This window comes from Nelumbo lutea, chromosome 4 (genome assembly GCF_056320005.1).
Source record: "Nelumbo lutea isolate HS-2025 chromosome 4, American lotus-T2T, whole genome shotgun sequence".
NCBI classification, from domain to species: Eukaryota; Viridiplantae; Streptophyta; class Magnoliopsida; order Proteales; family Nelumbonaceae; genus Nelumbo; species Nelumbo lutea.
Genome location: NC_142687.1, coordinates 75,064,382 through 75,073,290, shown reverse-complemented (window position 1 = coordinate 75,073,290; position 8,909 = coordinate 75,064,382). Strand labels below are relative to the sequence as shown.

The 8,909-nt window shown below is 39.9% G+C and overlaps 1 non-coding gene across 1 annotated transcript; it reads left to right on the top strand.

The window, feature by feature from the left end:
* Positions 1–333: 333 nt before the first annotated feature.
* On the top strand, positions 334–440 carry LOC148861109 (small nucleolar RNA R71). Its single transcript, XR_016095249.1, has one exon. It is a non-coding gene; the product is annotated as a small nucleolar RNA R71 (small nucleolar RNA).
* The last annotated feature ends 8,469 nt before the right edge of the window (positions 441–8,909 follow it).

Genomic DNA, 8,909 nt, shown 5'->3' with positions numbered 1-8,909 from the left:
GCATTCAGTGCCGATATGACCTCCCCACACCATACACAGGCTACTGCTTGAATGTGCAAGGCTTCCAGCTGCATGTCATCTATCTTCTTGCTGAGGGCGCCGATTTGTGCAGATAGTGTTGTATAGGCATCTACATTGTGAATATCGGGTTGCCTCTTAACTTGATCTCTCTCGAAATGCCACTAATAATTATTTACCACCATTTCTTCAATAAGTGCATGAGCAACTTCAGGTGTCTTGTTATTAATGGACCCTCTGGCTGCAGCATCCATGATGGTCTTGTTTGCTTTAGTCAATCCATTGTAGAATGCCTGAACCTGGAGCTAAACGGGAAGTGCATGATAAGGGACCTTCCTCAATAATTCCTTGTAGCACTCCCATGACTCATATAATGATTCCCCGTCCTGCTGAGAAAAAGTAGTGATATCATTCCTCATCTTTGCAGTCTTGGATGGAGGGAAAATACTTGGATAGGAAGCGGCTGGCCATTTCATCCCAAGTAGAGATTGATCCAGCTGGTAGAGAGTTTAGCCAAGTTTTAGCCTTGTCCTTTAAAGAGAATGAAAATAATCTGAATCTCACTACATCATCACTAACTCCGTTGTGTTTGAATGTGTCACATATCTCCAAGAGGTTGGCAATGTGAGTGTTTGGATCTTCATTAGCCAAGCCGTAGAACTGAACTGTGTTCTGAATCATCTGAATGATTGCCGATCTGATCTTAAAGTTGTTAGTAGCTATTGTTGGTCTTAGAATGCTCGAGGCTGCCCCGATGAGGGTTGGCTTGGCATAGTCCATCATAGTCCTTTGCTCGGCCATCTTCGTTCTTTCAGCTTTCCCTTGCTTCAAAGTTCTAAGACGACGGTGAAGAGTTCGGTCAATCTCTGGATCGTAGATGATGCTCTCCTTCCCACTGCTGTGTGTCATATACTGAACAAGTCATAGTCATAAGGATATTAATACACACACAACGTGAATATATTATACAAAATCAGATTAACAACAGTAGATAATTCCTAATATTGTTATGATAATCTCCGACAATGGCTTTAGAAACTTGATGCATTAAGACTGCACTAGCAAGTGCACTAGCTAACCAAGTAATATACTGATGAGTAGAGTATTGTTCCCATGAGGATTAATCCAACAACTACTAGTACTAAATGTGCCTTATGTTATCTGACAATCCAAAAATTGAAGACTTACTTCCTAATTAACGAACTATCCTAGGTATTCTTGAATTAAACCACTTTTATCAATTAGAGAAAGTGCTTCACGTAGGTGCTTGTAGAATCGGTTCAGTAGTTATATCGTTAAGCTATCCAACTAAAGTTGATTTCAGTTGTGGGTTGGCAATTTCATAAATGTTATGAATAGCCTCTTTCGAGCACATGCCAATCTATCTATGAGTAACAACCCTTATATCTCTATCAAGAATTTAATTACTGTAGATGCATTAAAGACAAGAAAATCCAAAGAAATCAATTCTTGCTGAATGGATGCCAAATGGATCATGCAAATTATCTCTATGATACATTCAATCCGTTTTCTTGATCAGTTGGCCCGATTACCTAGACCCTTTTTCAAGCAATATAAGTAATCCAAGAAACAAGAACAGATTGGTCGAATCTACTCTTCTTATAAAAAACCCTAATCAAGAAATCCCAATACTGAATCACTATCAATTGGATTAGCTTAAAAGATTAATCACAGATCTGAAATAACATCAATCATGGTTCGCATGGTTGAAAGAATTAAAGATTCGAACAAAAGAAAACCCTAGTTGAACCTTGGTTACCGAATTCATTGAAAGAAAGAAGAAGACAACCTAAAACCTCTACATGAATTTTTGATCTCCTCTCCAATTCTCCATCGGCAGCCTTGTGATCCTTCTCCCAGCACTTCTCCTTTGGTTCTTGTGTCAAGGGATTGAACCCTAGACTCTTTCTTGCAGCTTTAGGGTGAGAGTCCTATTCCCCTTTGAACTCTGCTAAAGTTAGCTACCTCCTAGAGCCTCCCAACAAGCTGCGGTTGTGCCTCTATTCTCCTAGGCCGAATTGCTCCTTTGCAGCAATATCACCATGTTTTTATGCTCTATTAACCCCAAACTATTCCAAACTCCTGTTTTCCTAAAATTCAGCTCAATTAGGGCAAGAACCATTAAGATTTATCATAAACACCATGCATGAGACAATAAAAACAATGTGTAGCATGCACACACATCAAATACTCCCACACTTAAGCTTTTGCTTGTCCTCAAGCAAAGATAATATTCATAAACTGGCCATTCCCCCAAATTACTCCTATTTATCTCATGAATTCTAGGATGAGAATACGATAAGTGATCGGAAATCATACATAAGTATTCTAACTCATCCCCATGACAAGCCACTCTTACCACATACACAAGAATGAAGGAAGAGAACATGAGATTCTTCATGCTCCAACACTCAATTCCATTTGGTGTATATTAGCTCCTTGACCGCCATGACTAACCATCATCTCGAGCTTGATCTTAACTCTTGTCAATGCACTAAAATGAATATCGAACTATATTTTGGCCCCCTTGCACCTCAGCCGTCACCAAAAGAGTACATTATTATATTATTTTTTTCTACTGTGAGTGCATTTTATGCTCCATCTCACAAAGGTCGCAAGTTAGAGGCCGATAGACATTACTCATATTCCAAATTGCTAGTTTTATTATTCAACTTGAACTAGCGGAGTTGGGACTGAACTCATATCATGAACCGCTAGTTTTACTATTCAATTCATGACAACGGAGTAGTTCGGACTTTGTCCAAGGATAACTTATCCATGCATTGACAGTTCATGATGTTCACCAGATGCTTGAGTGTTCATTAAAATTTCAATCAAATACAACTATACACCTAAATAGAATTAGCGTTGGCCATGGTGAAATTCCTATTCGGCCTAATATATTGTGATAAAATTGAATAAGTCACAGAAACAAATTATAATACTTACAAGTAGTTTTCCTCAAACTTCATCATATCCTCTCTTGTGAATTCACTTTATAGACAACAATTAATTTTGAGGACCTTACCAGTTTTTGCAGCCTGTCAATGTATTTATGTATGCGGGTGCATAACTATAGCCTCCCCCACACTTATCATAAACATTGTCCTCAATGTTCATATGAATGGAGCACGGAAATGGTTTAGCAATGTGGAAAGTAAGAATTCAAGCATGTGAGGGGATTGAGAGAACTTCCCTGAAAAACTTTTGGAAATCTGAAGTGGCTCCTTTGTCATGAACCATCTAGCTGCTAAGGATCAAAAAGAACTAGGAGGAGAGAATGAAAAACAACTATGGGTAATCAATAATCAATGAAAGTAAAACCCTAAAATCAGAAAAAGAAAGAACTCTAATGATATAGAAAAAAGAAAGAAAACTACTTATCGACATTGGGTTGCCTCCCAATAAGCGCTTGTTTTCTGTCTGAAGCTCGACATTCCGGTGTGATCAATGATCATCTAGGTATACAGTTGATGGGGTAGGCAATGCTCCATCTACTATATATGGTTTGAGGCGCTGACCATTGACCTTAAACATGCCTTGTGTTGGGTGCGTTACCTCTACAGCTCCGTGAGGGAAAATTTGCGATATGGTGAAAGGCCTGGACCACCTCGATTTCAGCTTACCTGGGAACAACTAGAGGCATGAATTATATAATAGTACTTGCTGTCCTACCTAAAAGTCACACCTCAATAAATTCTTATCATGCCATTGCTTGGTTCGTTCCTTATACATCTTGGCATTCTCATAAGTTGCAAGTCCAAATTCGTCCATCTCATTTAGTTGCATCCATCTCTGTGCACCTGCAACCTGCAAATCAAAATTCAATAACTTCATGGACCAATATGCTTTATGCTCAAGTTCAATGGGTAAATGACATGGTTTGCAAAAAATCAACCTATATGGGGACATGCCAATAGGTGTTTTGTATGCAGTCCTATATGCACACAATGCATCGTCTAACTTGACAGACCGGTCCTTTCTTGAAGAGTCTACCGTCTTCTCCAAAATTCTTTTTAATTCCCTATTAGCTAATTTGACTTGGCCACTAGTTTGAGGGTGATATGGGGTTGCTAAATTATGCATGACACCATATTTTTGCATCAATTGCTCAAATTGGGTGTTGGAGAAATGAGTTCCCCTATCACTAATTATGGCACGTGGTGTGTCGAATTGAGTGAATAGGTTTTTAAGGAATTGGACTACTCTCCTAGAGTCATTTGTGGGTAAAGCCATGGCTTCCACCCATTTGGACACATAGTCGACTATAACTGGGATGTATTTGATTTCAAAAGAATTTGAGAAAGGTCCCATGAAGTCAATACCCCATACATCAAAGATTTCACATATTAATATGTTAGTAAGAGGCATTTCATTGTGTCGAGAGATGTTACCTATCCTTAGGCATTGGTCACATGTGGACACATACCTATGAGCATCCTTGAATAAGGTGGGCCAATAGAAACCTGATTGTAGCACTTTGGCTACTATGTGATTGGCTCCAAAGTGGCCTCCTGCTTCTCGGTCATGGCAATATTGGAGTACCGACTCCGTCTCCTCATCGGGGACACATCTTCAAATGATCTGATATGCACAAAGCTTATACAAAAAGGGGTCCTCCCACAAATAATGTTTCACATCGGAGAAGAATTTCTTCCTATACTGATATGAAAGATTAGGAGGGAGGATGTTTCATGTGAGAAAGTTGGCAAAATCAGCATACCAAGGGGATGTATCTACCTGAATTGAGTAGAGCTGCTCATCAAGAAATTCATCTCGGAGGATGCATGTGGTCTTCCCTCCCAAATCTGAATCCTCTAACTGGGAGAGATGGTTTGCGGCAAGGTTCTCGGTGCCCTTTCTATCACGGATTTCGACATCGAACTCTTGAAGCAACAAAATCCATTTGATCAGCCTTGGCTTTGCATCATTCTTTGCAAGTAGATGTCTGAGTGCTGAGTGATCTGTATACACAATAACTTTGGACAAGATTAGATAAGAGAGAAATTTATCAAAAGTAAAAATTACCGCTAGTAGTTCCTTTTCCATTGTGGTGTAACTCTATTGAGCTCCATTCAAGGTCCTGCTAGAATAATAAATTGGCTGAAAATTTCTGTTCACTCTTTGTCCTAGAACAGCTCCAATTGCTGAATCACTCACATCGCACATCAGCTCAAAAGGGAGTGTCCAATCTGGTGCATTAACCAGCTTATCCTTCAAGATTTTGTATGCTTCTAGGCATTCCTTTGTAAAATCGAAGGGCACATCTTTCTGTAATAAATTGGATAGGGGCTTAGCTATCTTGGAGAAATCCTTGATGTACCTTCTGTAGAATCCTGTGTGTCCCAAGAAGCTTCTCACTGACCGCACGGATGTTGGTGGTGGTAATTTCTCAATTATCTCCACCTTAGCTCTATCAACCTCAATCCCTTTCTATGAAACCTTGTGTCCAAGTACAATACCTTCTTGGACCATGAAGTGACATTTTTCCCAGTTTAGCACTAGATGAGTTTCCTTGCAACACTTAAGTACCTTTTCCAAATTATATATACATGTATCGAAGGAAGAGCCAAAGACTGAAAAATCATCCATGAAAGTCTCCATCAACTTCTCCACCATATTAGAAAATATAGCCATCATGCACCTCTGGAATGTTGCTAGAGCATTGCATAAACCGAATGGCATCCTCCTGTAAACAAAGGCGCCGTGAGGACATGTGAAGGTGGTCTTCTCTTGATCTTTGGGTGAAATTGGAATCTGATTGTAGCTCGAGTACCCATCTAGGAAATAGTAGAACTCTTGACCAACTAGTCTCTCTAGCATCTGATCGATGGAGGGTAGAGGAAAATGATCCTTGCGTGTGGCTTCATTTAGCTTTCTGTAATCGATGCACACTCGCCATTCGGTAACCATCTAGTCGGTATGAGTTCATTCTTCGCATTTGGTACCACAGTCATGCATCCTTTCTTCGGCACTACTTGAACAGGGCACACACATGGTGCTTCTAAAAAGGCATATTTCAGATGCAGAGGGAGTTGTTTCAGCTCAAGGATGGGCGGCTCTTCAATTGAAGACTTGCTTTTTGGCATTGAGGGTCTGTCCAAGCTCTCCAACTTGATGAACCTCTTTCCTTGAAACTGAGGGTTGGCATTCAGGTATGTTAACATGCTCTGAATTTTGTCATCGTCTCCCATTATGGTTTCTTCTTCTTGTATGCATAACTCAAGGGGATCGGCCGACTTGTTGACCTGAAAACACCTACCAACCACATAGTCAATGACATCTATCATATAACATGAATCATCACTAGAAGGTGCAAGTTTCATAGCATCAAACATCTTAAAAATTACTTCCTCATCTTGAATCCTAAGGCTTAGTTGTCCTTGTTGGACATCAATCATTGCCTTTCCTATAGCTAGGAAGGGTCACCCTAGGATAGGTGGAACGCCAACGTCTTCTATGATTCCCCTAGGATGCTTGATGAACCTATCAGCTAATTGCAATGCAACTCTAGTGGGTTGGGGTTCCCCCAGCCCTAATTTCTTAAAAATGGAATTGGGCATCAAATTTATACTAGCTCCTAAATCACATAATGCCTTATTAATCTTTAAACTGCCTATAGTGCAAGGAATAGTAAAACTCCCTAGATCTTTCATTTTCTGAGACAGCTTGTTGAGGAGAATTGTTGAGCATTCTTCATTCAATGCAACTGTAGCCATGTCTCCCAATTTCCTTTTGTTCGCCAATATTTCTTTAAGGAACTTTGCATAATGCGTCATTTGGGCTAATGCATCTACAAAAGGAATGTTAATATGTAAACTCTTGAAAATTTCAAGAAACTTGTTGAATTCCTTTTCCATTTTTTGTTGCTTAAGCCTATTAGAAAATGGTACTTATGGCTTTTGACTTGTCTCCTTCCTTGAATCCTAATGCTCTTCCTCCTTTTTTTCGATTTCTAGAGTTGCGCCATCTTACCTTCTTCCTTTGTTTTCTTTTCCACCTCTTGTAGCTCCTTACCACTCCTCAAGGTAATGGCTTGTACTTCCTTTCTTGGATTCGCCTCTATATTGCAAGGCAAGGCACCTTGGACTCTAGAGGATATCATTTGTGCCAACTGCTCCACTTGAGTCTCTAAATTCTTGATCGATATCTCTTGATTCTGAAATCTTATTTCCACACTTGAAATGAATTTAGTCATCAGCTCTTCTAAATTGGCTTTCTTTTCCGGCTATGCGAAATTTTGAGGGGGGGGGGGAGGGTTCACCGCATTTTGAGTTGACCATGATAGATTGGGGTGATTCCTTCATCCGGGGTTAAAGGTACGAGGATAGTGGTTACCTTGATGCCTTTGAAGATTCCCTACGAAATCCACTTGCTCGGGGGACTGCATGAACTGATTTCCAACTTGGCATTCGGTCCTGATATGACTTCCCCCACACCATTCACAGGCTACTGCTTGAACGTGCATAGCTTCCAGCTGCATGTCATCTATCTTCTTGCTGATGGTGCCGATTTGTGTAGATAGTGTTGTATTGGTGCCTACATTGTGAATGTCGGGTTGCCTCCTAACTTGGGCTCTATCTTCATCGGATGTAATCGCCAAGAAAAGAATTCATGATACAGTTAATCCCACGTGCCTATGGCATTACTAACTTGGCCACATTAACATAGATCGTATCATAAGGTTGGTATGGTCCTTTGGATTTTCTAATTGTAGAAGATCTTCCAACCTATGAACCTTGTCTTCAGGGTAAGATGACGAAACGACCATTTGCAGGTAAGCTTAAAAGATCTACATGCACACTAGACCAGATATATATTGATGTTTATGGTCCCATGAATGTTAGGGCATGTAACTATTATGCTTACTTTATAACATTTACCGAAGATTTTTCACGATATGGTTATGGTTACGTGTACCTAATCAGACACAAGTTGAATCCTTTGAAATTTTCAAGTAATTTAGACAAGAGGTCCATAAATAGTTGGGGAGAGAAATTAAGGACCTTTGATCAGATCGAGTAGGCGGATATCTCTCCGACGAATTTAGGGACTACTTAAGGAAAAATGAGATTGTATCACAAAGCTCCTCCTGCTACACAACAATTAAATGGTGTATTACAGAGGAGAAATCAGACTCTATTGGATATGGTTTGTTCACTTCTTGTCTACTCGGAGTTACTTTATAACCTATTATGGTTACACATTTGAAACTGCGATATAAGTGCTGAACTGGGTTCCAACCAAATCCGTTCCTAAGATTCCATATGAGCTATGGACTGGTAAGAAACCAAGTGTAAGCCACTTAAAGATTTGGGGTTGCCCGACACATGTTAAAAGAACAAGTGCTGACAAATTGGAATCCAAAACCAATCGTTGCCTATTTGTAAGCTACCCCAAAAGCTCTATAGGTTATTTATTCTATGATCCCTAGGAGCAAAAGGTGTTTTGTGGTCAAAATTCTCATTTTTTGGAAGAAGACTATATCCTGGACAATCATCATTAGGAAGTTGTTTTTCATGAGGAGAGCATAGGGGTAGTGGGAGATGTCCCACAAGCTCTAGAAAATAACCAACCTAGAAGGTCTACTCGCGTTTCTAGGCCTTTAGTTCATTATGGCTATGGTCAAGAATGTTACTTGATGGAAGCCATTAACAGTGAGGAAGATCTCGTGACTTATATGGAATCTATGTTGGACATAGATTCCTTGAAGTGGGTAGATGCCATGAGAGTAGTGGTGGACTCAATGAAGACAAATGGAGTCTGGATTCTCATAGATTCATTCCTTAGGGTAAAAACAATTGGCTGCAAATGGATTTACATGAGAAAAAAGGGCTCTAATGGGAATGTTGAGACATACAAGGCTTGCC